The following is a 13849-nucleotide window of genomic DNA, read 5'->3' on the forward strand; positions in this document are numbered from 1 at the left end:
CTAAAAAATGCTACCCGTCACCTGAGCTTTCAGTGAGTCATAAGTGGCGGGTCTGCCTGGATGTTTCTGGCTGCTGACTGGTCAGGGTGGTGGTGGCTGAAGGTTGGGGTGGCTGCATAATTTCTTAAAATAAGACAACGATGTGGGGCGCTTGAGCGGCTCAGTCAGTTAAGTATCTGACTCTTGATTTCGGCTCTAGTCATGATCTCAGGGTTGTGGGATCGAGCCCCACATCAGGCTCTGCACGCATGCTCAGCACAGAGTCTGCTTAAGATTCTCTCCCTCTCCCTCCCCCCGCCCTCCATCTTTCTCAAGAAAGAAAAAGAAAAAAAAGACAATGGTGAAGTTTGCCACATCGATTGACTCTTCCTTTCAGGAACAATTTCTCTGTAGCATGCAATCTTGTTTGATACATTTTACCCACAGCAGAACTTCTTTCAAATTTGGAGTCAATCCTCTCAAAAGCTGCCGCTGCTTTATCAACTAAGTTGATGTAACATTCTAAAGCCTTTGTTGTCATTTCCACAATTTTCACTGCCTCTTCACCAGGAGTGGATTCTATCTCAAGCAACCACTTTCTTTGCTCTTCCATGAGAAGCAACTCCTCATCCATTCAAGTTGCATCATGAAATTGCAGGATTTCAAATAGAATCATGAAAAACTTTGAAATGTGGCAAGAATTACTAAAATGTGACCCAGAGACAGGAAATGAGCAAATGCTGCTGGGAAAAGTGCCAAGAGACTTGCTTGCTTGTTGCCACAAACCTTCACTTCTTTAAAAATGCAGCATCCACAAAGTGCAATAAAGTGAAGCACAGCAAAATGAGGAATGCTTGTATTTCCTTCTGACACCAGCACCCGGTGCTTTAGTGCTGTCCGCCCCCTGGAACTCAGATGGAATGCCCTGTCAGCGGACACTGGATTTTGTCTGGATCCCAGTGGAGAGGGAACTCCGAATAGAAGTGATGGAAAAATAGGTTTCAGTCAGTTTGGGAACTGAGATTTGTGTTGGCCACATTTCCAGTGGCCCTAAATCTCTGTCAGGTCCTCTCGGCTGGTGAGCGAGGTGAGCTGCACGCCTCTATCTGCGTCTGGAGGGGAACTTCTGCAGCCTCCTCACGCTGCCTCTCCCTGACTTCTGACTCCAGTTAATCTGCTACTTTTTTGTTTATGTTGGGCATGAAGGAGAAAGAAAGGGGCCCTGGCTCCTCCTTAGCTCACCAGCCACTTGCGAGAGCCAGGCCACAAAGGGAAAGACCATTCGAGTGAGAGATTCGTCTGCCACCCCCACATACACCTCACCAGTAGCTCTCCTCACTGAGCAAAGCCCAGCTCTTAGGCCCTCTGTTCGTACAGAAGACTTCGCACCCTGACAGTGTGCTGAGCCCACACCGGTACCGCTTCTAGAGCCGGGAGTGGGCAGGGAGAGGGGTGCACCTGGACTCCCCGACTGCCGCCCCCACCTACTCTTAGCTCCCGGCCTCTGGTGTGGCCCTGGTTTCTTCTTCCCTTGTGAGCCTCAGGGCAGCCTTCCAGGATGTGCGGTGATGTGACAGGGAGTGCCTTATGGCCCCAGGGTCACTTTCCACTTTTCCAGCCCAGAACATTCATCCCTGTGGGCTGGGGTAATGACATCAGTTGCAGGAAAGAGGAAAAGGCCTTATCGGCGCCCACAAAATCCCACCATGCAATGCATTTATGCCGCCAGCCAGTCCTTTTCAGGACTGATCGGACAACAAGTTTCTAATGGGAAGAGGACTTCTGTTCAGTCCAGTGAGTCCACAGGGAGCACCTCCAGTGAGTGGTACTGGGAGACAGTGACAAAGAGCTACAGGGCCTGGGAGAACGGGCCTGCCCCGCCTATGTGCAGTGTCATGCTCAGGAGAGAGCAGTGAGGCCATCTTCTGGAGCGCTAAACCTAGGTGGTACACTTCCGTGGCTGGGCACGCATTTATAACTGCATAGGAGAAAGATGCCGCGCAAATGCAAATAAGAAGAAGTGGGGTCGTACACGGAAAGGAACCATAACGAAGTTATAGAAAAAGATTGATTTTGACACAGATTTGGGTAATCTTAATGGGTGACACTCTTGAGGGACGGGCGGGATTCCCCCTTTTTTCTGTAAGTGCTTTTTCTGATTATAATAGTAGTACATATCCACTGTCAAAAGCATATAGGGGAAAAGGTCATCTGCATCCTGTCATCCAAAAATAACCCCTGCTAGCAGTTCCCAATTCTATTTTAAAATACAATATAAACGTATATATCTACACACATACACACACACAAAATATTACACATACGCATACGATCACGTCCTGCTTTTTTTAAATTTAAAAGTGTCTCCAGAACAGTAAGGATCTCTTTGTAATTATGCTTTGTAATGGGCACATGATATTCTATCATAAAAATGTGTTGTAATTTATACAATTTTCCTTAGAATTGGACATGCAGTTTCTTTACACTTGTTTCCCCCCCCCCAAATAACTGCACATATAAGCATATGTCAACATTTCTGACTACATTCTGGGGCGGGTGGTAGGTAGGATAGGTAGTCTTCCCTCAGAAATTGTGGCTGGAAGACTCTCAGAATCATCTTAGAGGAACTTCTGGAATAGTCGTAGAAAATCAGAAAAGATAGCCCAGGGAATAAACCAAAGGCAGCACTATAAGATTGCTAGAAACTTTGTGACTTTTTCTGGTTTATTGTTTTATTATTCCTTTCTGTTTCTCCATAGAAATTAGTAAAAACCTAGAAAATGAAGAGTGTGTTATTAGTTATATTAGCTATCTAACAAATGGCTCGAAGGTAAGCAGCTTAAAACAACAGTAAACATTTATTCACACAGTGCCCGTGAGTCGGGAATTGGGGAGTAGCTTAGCTAGGTGCTTCTGGCTTGGGGTCTCTCACAGATTGCAGTTAAGATAGCAGCCAGGGCTACAGCCATCTGAGGGCTTAACCGGGGGCTCACAGGTCTCCTTCCAAGATGGTTCTCTTACACGGCTCTGACGTCAGGGGTGGTGTCACTGGCTGGGCTCTGCGGTCTCACCCTGGCAGGATGGTGTCGCTGATTGGACTCTGTGATGGGGCAGCGCTACAGGTCGGACTCCATGATCTCTCCGGGTTGGTTGTGCTATCAGGCTCTGCTCCCTGATAGGATGGTTCTGCTGGCTCTACTCTGTGTTCAGGCTGACTCTGGACAGAGCCTCAGACTGTGCTTTGTGATCAGTCAGGGCTGTAGACTAGAACCTGTGACCTGGCAGGCTGCAGGCTGTGCTCCACCGATCCGGTGGAGGGATGAACGTGTGGGGTGGGGGGAGCAAGAAGGATCTGGAAACAGTGAATATATTTTGCATGTGGCAGGGTTAGGATCAATAAGGCAGACTGTCATAGCCAGGCTTCAGAGTGACCCCCAATGGCCCTCACCTCCTGGTATTCATGTCCTTATGAAATCCCTTCCCACACGGAAGAGTGCCGATCTGTGTTACCCATAGGATACTGAGGAAATGACTGTGTATTACTTCTGAGGTTAGGTCACAAAGACATGGTGGCTTCCACCTTTCGCTCATTTGGATCACTTGCTCTAGGACAAGCCAACCATCATGTCAGGAGGACACTCCAGCAGTCCTGTGGAGAAGTCCTGAGAATGGAGGCCTCTCGTCAACAGCCAACAGAGACTTGCCAGCCATGTGAAAGCCAGGTTGCTGGCCGGGTTCTGTGGTTGGGGGGGGGCCTCCAGCTACATCCTGCCACTGGTGAGGCAAGAGACTGTGCTCTGTGGTCAGCCAGAGCTGCTGCCTGAGTTCCTTCATCAGGCTGAGCTGCCCGATACCGCTCTGTGATCCAGTCTAGTCACCATCCGGGCTTCCTGGCCTGTGTAAGGCTGCAGGTTGTGTTTAGCAATCAGGCAGGGCCAGAGGCTGGAGTCTGCTGCTGGCTGGGGCTGTAGGCTGGGCTCCATGGCTTGGCAGGACCACAGGCTGGGCTCTGAGCCTGCTCAGAGCCACTGTTCAGGCTCCCTGGTTATGCAGGGTCAGAGGCTATGCTTAATAGCTAGACAGGGTGGCTGGCTTGGCTCCCTGCCCAATCAGGGTTGGAGGATGAGCTCTATAGTTGCCCCAGTTCCTCAGCAAGGCTTCCTGGATGGTGAGACTGGAGGCCATGCTCAGCAGCTGAGTGGGGCAGCAAATCTGTTTCCCCACCCACCCTGGCAGAACAGAACAGGCTCCACAGTCAGTATGGCCTCGACTGGGGACTCAAATCAGGCAGAGCCGCCAACTGAGCTCCCTGGCCAAACAGGGCCACCAACCTGGTTCTGAAGAGAGAGAGGCAGAGCCACTAGCTAGGATCTCTGCTTGAGTGCTGCTGCAAGCAGAAATGAGATCCATCAAGACCTGAGCACTGGCGGTGGTAGGCTCTGTCCCCTTCTTCCCCTCTATCTGATACCTGGTGATTGAGCTCTGCAGATGCCCCCAGTGATCCCCTAGAGGTGGAATCCAAGTGGACCCCCTGGGAAGCATCCCATAATGCTGGGGGAGCTGGATGTCCACCTTGGGCTCTCATTGCCCACTGCAGAAATCAGAGACCCAGTGGCACCCATTCAGTGTAGCATGGTACCGGCTCGGGGAGGGGTAATGAGTTTACAGTGAAGGGTAAGCCAAAAGCAAGAGTCAGACATTCAACCAACTGAGCCACCTAAGCACCCCAACTCTTCTAACCCTTCTAATGTGGTGGTCCTTTTTGGTCTCTGTGGCCCCAGAGAGTGCCCCAGTCTCATCCCTGGGTTCTGGGGTTTTCACAGTAGTGTCTTGTCCATGAATAGTTGCTGGTTGGTCTTCTTGTGAGGGAGACTGAAAAAAGGAATGACCTGTGCTGCCATCTTGATGACATCACCCTGTGTATCTATTCAAGTGCTTCTCAGCCATTTGCATATCTTTTTGGAGAAATATCTATCCAGAACTTTTGCCCATTAAAAAAAAATGGGTTAATCTGTCTTTTTATAATTGAGCTTTTTTAGAGTTCTTTATATATTCTGGATACAAGTCCCTTGTTGGATATATGATTTGCCAATATTTCTCCCATTCTGTGGTCTATCTTTCACTTTCTTAATCGTATCATTTAAAGCACACAAATTTTTGATTTTTATAAAGCTTATTTTTCTTTTGTTCCTTGTGCTTTTGGTATCATATCTAATAAAACTTTGCCTAACCTAAGGTCATTAAGATTTATTTCTGTTTTTGTTTTCTTTTCTAAGAGCTTTATAGCTTTATTTCTCACATTTAGGTCGATGATCCATTTTAAATTAGTTCTGGGGTAGGTACAAGGCAAGGAGTCCAACTTCATTTTTTGGGGTATGTGGATATCCGGTTGCCCCAGTGCCTTTTGTTAAAAAGATCTGATATACTCATGACCATCCTTTTGCTTATAAGGGTTTTTTGGGGGTCTCATTTGGTTTTAAGTGTGTTTCTTAAAACCAACACATTATTAGATTTTGTTTTCCAACTCAGAATGTTAGCTTTTTATTTTTTATTTTTATTTTTTTAAGATTATATTTGAGAGAGAGAGAGAACAGGAGCAGGGGAAGGGGTAGAGGGAGAGGGAGAAGCAGACTCCCCCTAAGCGCAGAGCCTGATGCGGGGCTCGATCCCACAACCCTGAGATCATGACCTGAGCCGAAGTCAGAAGCTTAACCAATTGAGCAACACAGGTGCCCCAGAATGTTAGCCTTTTAGTAGAGAGATTTTAATTTAATTTAAACTCATTTTAATGTACCATGATTGTTATCTTTAACTGTCACCTTCTTTCATTCTGTTTTTATACTTCCAACTATTTCTTTTGTTTTCTCTTTTTGTTATATAGGTTTTTCCTTTTATCTTTTTCAGAGCTTTATATAATATACATTTGATATAGTGTGGTACATACCCTATATTTCATTTCTACTCAGTTTTGCAAAAGCACTTTAACCCATATTTCACTCCTTGTCAGAGTGAGAAATGAAATATCTTATATTTCTATATAAACAAGATAAGCTTGACAAACTTTTATTCTCTATTCCCTATCCTTAATCTTTGTTAACATTAGGATTTTAGCCCTATAACTCAGCAATTGTGCTACTAGGTATTTACCCCAAAGATACAAATGTAGGGCACCTGCACCTCAATGTTTATAGCAGCAATGTCCATAATAGCCAAACTATAGAAAGAGCCCAGATGTCCATTGACAGATGAATGGATAAAGAAGATGTGGTATAGGGGCCCCTGGGTGGCTCAGTTGTTAAGCATCTGCCTTTGGCTTGGGTTGTGATCCCAGGGTCCTGGGACTGAGCCTCACATCGGGGCTCCCTGCTTGGCAGGAAGCCTGCTTCTCCCTCTGACACTCCCCCTGCTTGTGTTCCCTCTCTTGATATATCTCTCTCTGTCAAATAAATAAATAAAATCTTAAAAAAAAAAAAGATGTGGTATATATACACAATAGAATATTACTCAGCCATCAAAAAAAAAAATGAAATCTTACCATTTGCAGTGATGTGGATGGAACTAGAGGGTATTATGCTAAGTGAAATAAGTCAATCAGAGAAAGACAAGTATCATATGATTTCACTCACATATGGAATTTAAGAAACAAAACAGAGGATCATAGAGGAAGGGAGGGAAAAATAAAACAAGACATAATCAGAGAGGGAGACAAACTGTAAGAGACTCTTAACTACAGGAAACAAACTGAGGGTTGCTGGAGGCGAGGTGGGGGGGGATGGGGTAACTGGGTGATGGGCATTAAGGAGGGCACTTGATGTAATGAGCACTGGGTATTATATAAGACTGATGAATCACTGAACTCTACCTGTGAAACAAATAATACGTTGTATGTTAATTGATTGAATTTAAAAAAAACTTTAAAAATTAGGATTTTAGATTCAGAATATTATTGTTTGGAGAATAATTTTTGATGACATCATTCAGTTTAAGAACCAGAGTTACAATGTATTTTAAGGAACATTTCTATTTTAAATTGATTAATTACTCAGCAAAAATTATTTTATACTGTAATATCCCCAATCTTGATGCTCTTAATTTGCTCCATTTATCATTCTGTTGCAGTACATCTTCAAAAACTTGTTTCAAGGATACACAAGTTCTTACATATCTGAAAATGTTTTTCTGTTTTCATGAAAAACAAATCGCCTCAGTATAAAATTCTAGGAATAAAAATATTTTTCTTTCTAAAACTGCACGGTGGAATCATATTCCTATCTAGTTGTTAGGTTCAAAAGTTAGTATAGAAGGAAAAAAGCACACATAATGAAAATTTCTCCTAAAAAATCCCTTAAAGCACCCTAATCCTATATCTGGACCCTTGAAAACTCAAAATCCCAAGATTATCTTCTAGGTCTTTCTTTGCCTTTGGGTTCAAGTTCCCCTTTCCCTAAAGCAGTGAAGGCCCAACATCTGCCAGCCAAACATAATTTTGAAAGTGGACTCTTGCTAGGCTAACCATGAATTATTTTATATAGTCATACAGATTGCTCCCAAAGGCCCAGGCCTGGGGGAGCAGTCTGTCTTTCTAGGCTTATCAGGCCTGGCTCAAGTTCAAGGGGTCACAACAGGAGGGGAAAGGGCCACGGATTGTTCTATTGCTCTGTTATGGAATTAGGACGAGAGGACTGTGGTGCTGGTATGAGAAAACACTCTAAGTTCAGATTCCCTGCAATGCCTATGGGAAATTGAAAACTCAGTGTGGCATGCACAGCAGTGAGTATGGTGGTAAGGAGAGGCAGCAAGAATGGCTGGTGCCTGGCACCGGTGGTCATAGAAGAAACAAGATGAGGAAAGTGATGGCTGCCACGAAGACAGGTCCACTTCAGACCAATGCCTCGCTGTCCTATTTGGGCCGAGATTTGAGGGCGCTGGAGCTTCAGTGAAAGGGCCAAGGTCAAGGCATGAAGCAAGGTTTGGGGCAACAAGAACGGCCTCTGACAGAGAGGTCCTTGTGGACGGTGTGAGGTGCATACCTAGGTCAGCCGGGAAGGGGACCAGGGACGACAGCAAGATAGTGGAGGCTGCACGCTAGTGTGGTTACTTGGAGTAACTGAACTTTTCAAGTCTTTTGCTACAGAAGTGACCCGCTCTTTCCAGGCATGAGATCCGGTCTGTCCTTCTGTGGTGATGAGGTGTGTTTGTCTCTAATGACAGCCTCTCTGGGGCGGCCTACAGGGGGGCCTGCGCCGCTGAACCAACAGGGCCAGAACGGCAGCCTCAGGCCCTGGCATTGCCCAAAGCTCTCACTGTTCTGCCTCAGATGTTTGTTTTTCCCTCTTCCCAAAGAAAGATTTTCCCCAGGTGGGGAAAAGTTACATAAATTTCTTCACTGCGACACTCTGAAACCCACTCGCCAAAGGTCTATCAGAGGCACGACTGGATGAATGGAAAGGATCAGTCTCAGGCTCCGACATGAAAATGGCTGGAATTGTGCGGCTCATGTTGAGACAAAGGCTGTGAGCCCTTTCGAATCTCTGTGGAAGGAGATCAAGAGGGACATATCCACTAGGTCTTTACATGAATCCCTATTTCCCAAAGAGGAAAACCTCCTGTTCCTGGAACGTACTGCACAGGGAGAGTGTGTGGCCCTGGGAACTAAGTAATAAAGCAGTATTCAACGGAGAGTTCTAGATGAAAGTAAAAACACAGAGAAACCCTGAGTAGCCACTTTTATACTAAAATAATCCAACCGTAGGTGATTCTAATGCTCCAGGCAGTGCTCACTGACCAAGAGAGGGGAGTTAGTGGTTTGGCCTGTGGTGGCCATGCTGATCTCACTGTCTGCTCTACTTGGCCAGCAGTTACTAGTCTCAGCTTTTTTCCCTTCAGTTTCGCTCATGTGAGTTATTTCCTATCAGACCATGGTAAATTCCATCAGAAGCCACATAGCAGTATTCCATGTTTACCAGCTGGGAGGACACCAACACTGCCAGGCCACTCAAGAGTAGGAACACTTTCTAAGTGTATCCTGACACTGAAGTTTCTAGTATTGCCCAACTCAGCAATCTTCACTTAGGACAGCCTCTCTAGTTCAGACCTGAAGTTCTTTATAAACTCTTTGAATCTAGTGCCCACTAATCCTGCCAGCTATCTCTTTGCACCTTCTTCTTTTAGAATTTTTAAAAAATATTTGTTTAAATAAATTTCTTCCACCGTCCATCCATCCATCCAACCATCCATCCATTTATCCAACTGACAAATACTAATGTATATATATTATGCCCAGTCCTGGTGCCATATGATGAAGTTACAAAGATTATAATGACAATGATAATGACAAGGTGAGTGACATCACCAAAATGGTGATTTAGGAGACCCCAGCCCCTGTCCCCACATGAAGATCAATAATTAGACAGCTAGCTATGGAAAAAAAACCAACAACCAGCTCTGGGGTCCAACAAGAAATGTTAGCAACACAGTGGAACAACAACAACAACAACAACCTGAGCATAATTGCACGAGAAGGCAGGCCCGCCTCGCCAACTGGTGTGCTCAGCGCCAAGGGGATCTTCCCAGCTAGAGAGCGCGCCTCTGGTCAGGAAAGGGAAAGCAGGCTGTTGAACAACCAGCTTCTCCATCCTTTCATGGTACCAGAGAAAAGACCCGCTTCAGTTTCACCCCACCAGACAGGCAAAACTGAGCTGTACAGCGATGGCCAGGAACAAAAAGGAAAGCAGGGGCTTCGGAGAGCAGCCATGCGGTAGGAGCAAGCGTGGCTCACGGCGACCGGCTCCACACACAGACCCAGCCGCTTTTACCGCCGAAGAAAGAGCCAATGGCCGGTTCGGCTGCCCGACCCCTGCATATTTCACCGCCTTTGGCTCTACAGGTATTTGGGTTCGCTGATGCCAGCTGCCTGAGTCCCTCCTGCTCCATCACCGCCCCCTCCCTGCCCCCACCAGAGCCTGGGAACCACACTGGCAGCCGGCTTGGGCCTCTGTGGCTGCAGCACAGCAAAATACCAGCCTAGATCTTCACGGCTGACCACACACACACGCACGCACACACCCCGCCGCCGCCCCTGCTATGTGTGCACTCAGGGCCAGACTCTCCGACTGTTCCCTTGCATGCTGCTCACCAGCCAGCCAGCCATCACCAGCCTTTACTGCAGTGTGCGCGCCCATGGAGACTGTGCAGCCACGGGAAAGCATGCTGCTGGCCAGGAACCCCACAGCTGCTTATGGGCCCAGATCAGGCCGTGTGTCCCGTCACTGGCCTGCACCACTGTACTAAGCTGGAGCTAGCCCCTCCATCTGTGTATCTGCATACCCCGGCCCGACCCTTGTCCCCAGCCTCCACTGAAGTACCCACATGGGGTAGGAGGCTGCACAACAGAAAATCATGTTGACATCTAGGGCCTCCGTAGCTGCCAGTGAGCGCGTGGTTGTCCCCGGCCCTTGCTGCCTGCCCTGGATATGTATGTCTGCAACTGGCTCCTGCCGTTACACAGGCACCTGCAGCTGGCCCCCACAGCTGAGCATGTGCACACCACCAGCTCCAGCCCCCAGCTGCTGGGCCTGGAGGTGCCGCTGAAGATCACAACAGCTGTTGCAGCCATTATGAACCCTCCTCTGAGTCCTCACCACGGACACAGAGTTGCTGATGCTAGGGACTCTGGTGGCCTGAGCTGAAGAGACGTTATGCCTCCTCCTGGACCTGGTATTGCCACACGCTCCCATAGCTGGAGTCCTGCACTCCTAGACCTGGGGACACAGCGTACTCCAGCACGCCCCCACCTGCAAGTGAAAGTCTTCCCTTACCAGAGGCCATCCCTAAAGTCTGTGCTTCTTCCAATGCACAGACGCCTACATGGGGCTACAGGAATCGTTAAGAATAAAGGAAACACGACTCCACTAAAGGAATACAGTAAGCCGCTAGTCACTGGTCCCAAAGAATGGAGATTCAAGAATTGTCTGACCAAGAATTCAAAATAATTGTTCTAAAAATGCTCAGAGAGCTGAAAGAGAACACAGATAAACAATTTAATGATATCAGGAAGACAATACAAAAACAGAGTAAGAAGTTCGGCAAAGAGATAGAAAACACGAAAAAGAACCAAACATGAATTTGCCAGTGTGGTTCCTCACAGTAACTGCAAAACAAAAACCTATAGTAGAATCACAGAAGATAAAGGGCAGAAAATCAGAGCATACCACTAAGGAAAATCATAAATTCATAAAGGAACACAGCTAGAAATGAAGAAAGGGACAAAGAAACTACAAAACAGCTAGAAAAGAATACAATGACATCAGTCTTTACTATCGATAATTACTCTAAAGGTAAATGGATTGAATTCTTCAATCAAAAGACATCAAGAGGTGGATGGATAAAAAGATGAGACCCAACTATATGCTGCCTAGAAGATATACAATGGGGAAAGAATAGTTTCTTCAATAAATGGAGCCGGGAAAACTGGATAACCACATGTAGAAGAATGAAATTGGAGCCCTACCTTGTACCATTCACAAAAATTAACTCGAAATGGACCACAGATTTAAATTAAACATAAGAACTGAAACCACAAAACTCATAGGAAAAAAATTCACATGAATAACATCTTTAACATTGGTCTTGGCAATGATTTTTTGGAGATGACACCAAAAACACAAGCAACAAAAGCAAAAATAAACAAATAGAACTACATTGAACTAAAAAGCTTCTGCATAGCAAAGAAACAACAAAATGAAGAGGCAACCTACAGAATGGAGAAAATACTTGCAAATCCTGTCTGATAAGGAGTTAAAAATCCAAAATATATAAAGAACTCATACAACTCAATAGCAAACCAACAATCCAATTAAAAAATGGTCAGAGGGAGAAGCAACTAAATAGGTATTTTTCCAAAGAAAACATACAAATGGTCAACAAGTACATAAAGAAGTGCTCAACATCACTAATCATCAGGGAAATGCAAATCAAAGTCACAAAAGATATCACCTCACAGAAAGTTAGAAAAGCGCTCATCAAAAAGATAAGAACTAACAAGTGTTGGCAAGGATGTGGAAAAAAAGGAACCCTTGGTCAAAGTTTTTGGGGGAAAGCTTATGAGATTGTGTTAATGAGATAAGCCACAGCCCTCACACTGCAATTAGTCTTGAGACTGTAAGTAATATTTGTCATTTTTCTCTGCTACTACCTGTTCTAGATTCCACCCTTGCCCTTGGCTACCATTTCTTGTAGTCTAGGTGGCTAGCCTGGTGAGAAGACCCAGACCTTCAACCTCGGGGTTCTGAGCTCCTGGTTACCATGCCTTTATTAGGCCGTGGTTCTGTAGCTACCCATTCACACTTGATCCTGGCCATGGGAGTACCAAGGAATATCCCAATGAGCCACCTGAACACCAAACATATTCGTCCCTACCTTCATTATGAAGCATAGTTCTACCTCCTCAGAGTCAATTCCCCTGATAGTATGGCAACTCATTACTGTATCTTTTGGTTTACTGGCAATAACCAGATGGTAGCCATAGCTTTAAGTTTAATGGGATTCTTAATATATCCCCTGGTGGAAGCATACCTCCCCTGGGAATCAGGACCTTTAGACCCTCAGAACCTAAGTCTGCAGGAACAAGAAGTACATATTCTTTAAGTGGGAGTGATGGTAATGGGGGTCATTTCCTACTTCTATCAGTCGACTGCCAGACTCCTATGTTCTACCCAATGATTACACAGACTCCAATTCTCACAGGGTATCCTCTCAAAGCTGCCACTTCAGCCATGCCTTTAAGAGGCCAATTCAATACTCTATTAGGCCAGCAGCCTCTGGATGATATAGTACATGGTAGGACTAACAGATCCTACAGTTCTGTGCCCATGGACGTACATTCAAAGGATTGTTATGCAGTATTTCATGCTGGTAAATCAGATGCTCTGTGGGTCCTTGGCTAGTGCACTGAGGCCTGGGGGCAGGAAAGGCAAGCCCATTCCTGGAATATACATCAAACCCAATCAAGAAAAATGCTTCCCTTTTCAGAGTGGATAGGGTCCAATGTAATCAACTTTTCCCTAAGTGACTCATTGAGAGCTAACACTATATTTGGACTCAGTGTTGGCTTCTGTTTCTGAAAAGTCAGACATTTAGCAATGCCAGCAATTAGGTCCACCTGGGTGAAAGGGAGCTACGGGCCCATAAGTAGTGTGTCTTTATCCTGCCTTCATGGCTGCTTTGTTCATGAACCTATTGTACAAACATTGATATGGCCAAGAATGAGGCGAACTGACATCCATTGGAAGAGTCACTCTGTCCAGCTTGTGGTATGCCTCTCTTGCAGGGATGCTTACTGGTGGGCATGAAGCATGTGGTACAAGGATGCTCACATTTTGAGCCCACTCTTATAGGTTCATCTGTATGCTTCCTCTCCAGACTGCTTTATTCCTGATTTTCCCATCTTTCTCCTTCTAGGCCCCTCGCCAATCAGCCAAGCCATTCACTGCTGTCCATGAATCTATGTACATATCCTTACCACAGGCCACTTCTCTCTCCATATAAGGTAGATGACCAGATGCAATGTCCAGACTCTGTCCAGTCGGGGAATTTCTCCTCACCACTGTCTTTCAGGGCCCCCTTGAGTGTGGATGAATATATGGTCCATGGTTGATTTGGGACTTAAACCAACATACTCAATCCATCCATGAAACAGACCTGGTTATTTTCCTCCTTTGTTGGCTGATCAGAGGAACTCCCCCATGATACCATAGTTGTTAGCCGAGAAGCTATTGGTGTACTGGTGATGAGTAATGAGTAAAACTGAGCTGACTTTCCTCAGAGATTATTTGTGTCCTCTGTACCAGCTCCAGCAACATCCCAGAACATA

The sequence above is a fragment of the Mirounga leonina genome, unplaced genomic scaffold (genome assembly GCF_011800145.1).
Source record: "Mirounga leonina isolate KUSES-001 unplaced genomic scaffold, KU_Mleo_1.0 Mir_115, whole genome shotgun sequence".
Taxonomy (NCBI): Eukaryota; Metazoa; Chordata; class Mammalia; order Carnivora; family Phocidae; genus Mirounga; species Mirounga leonina.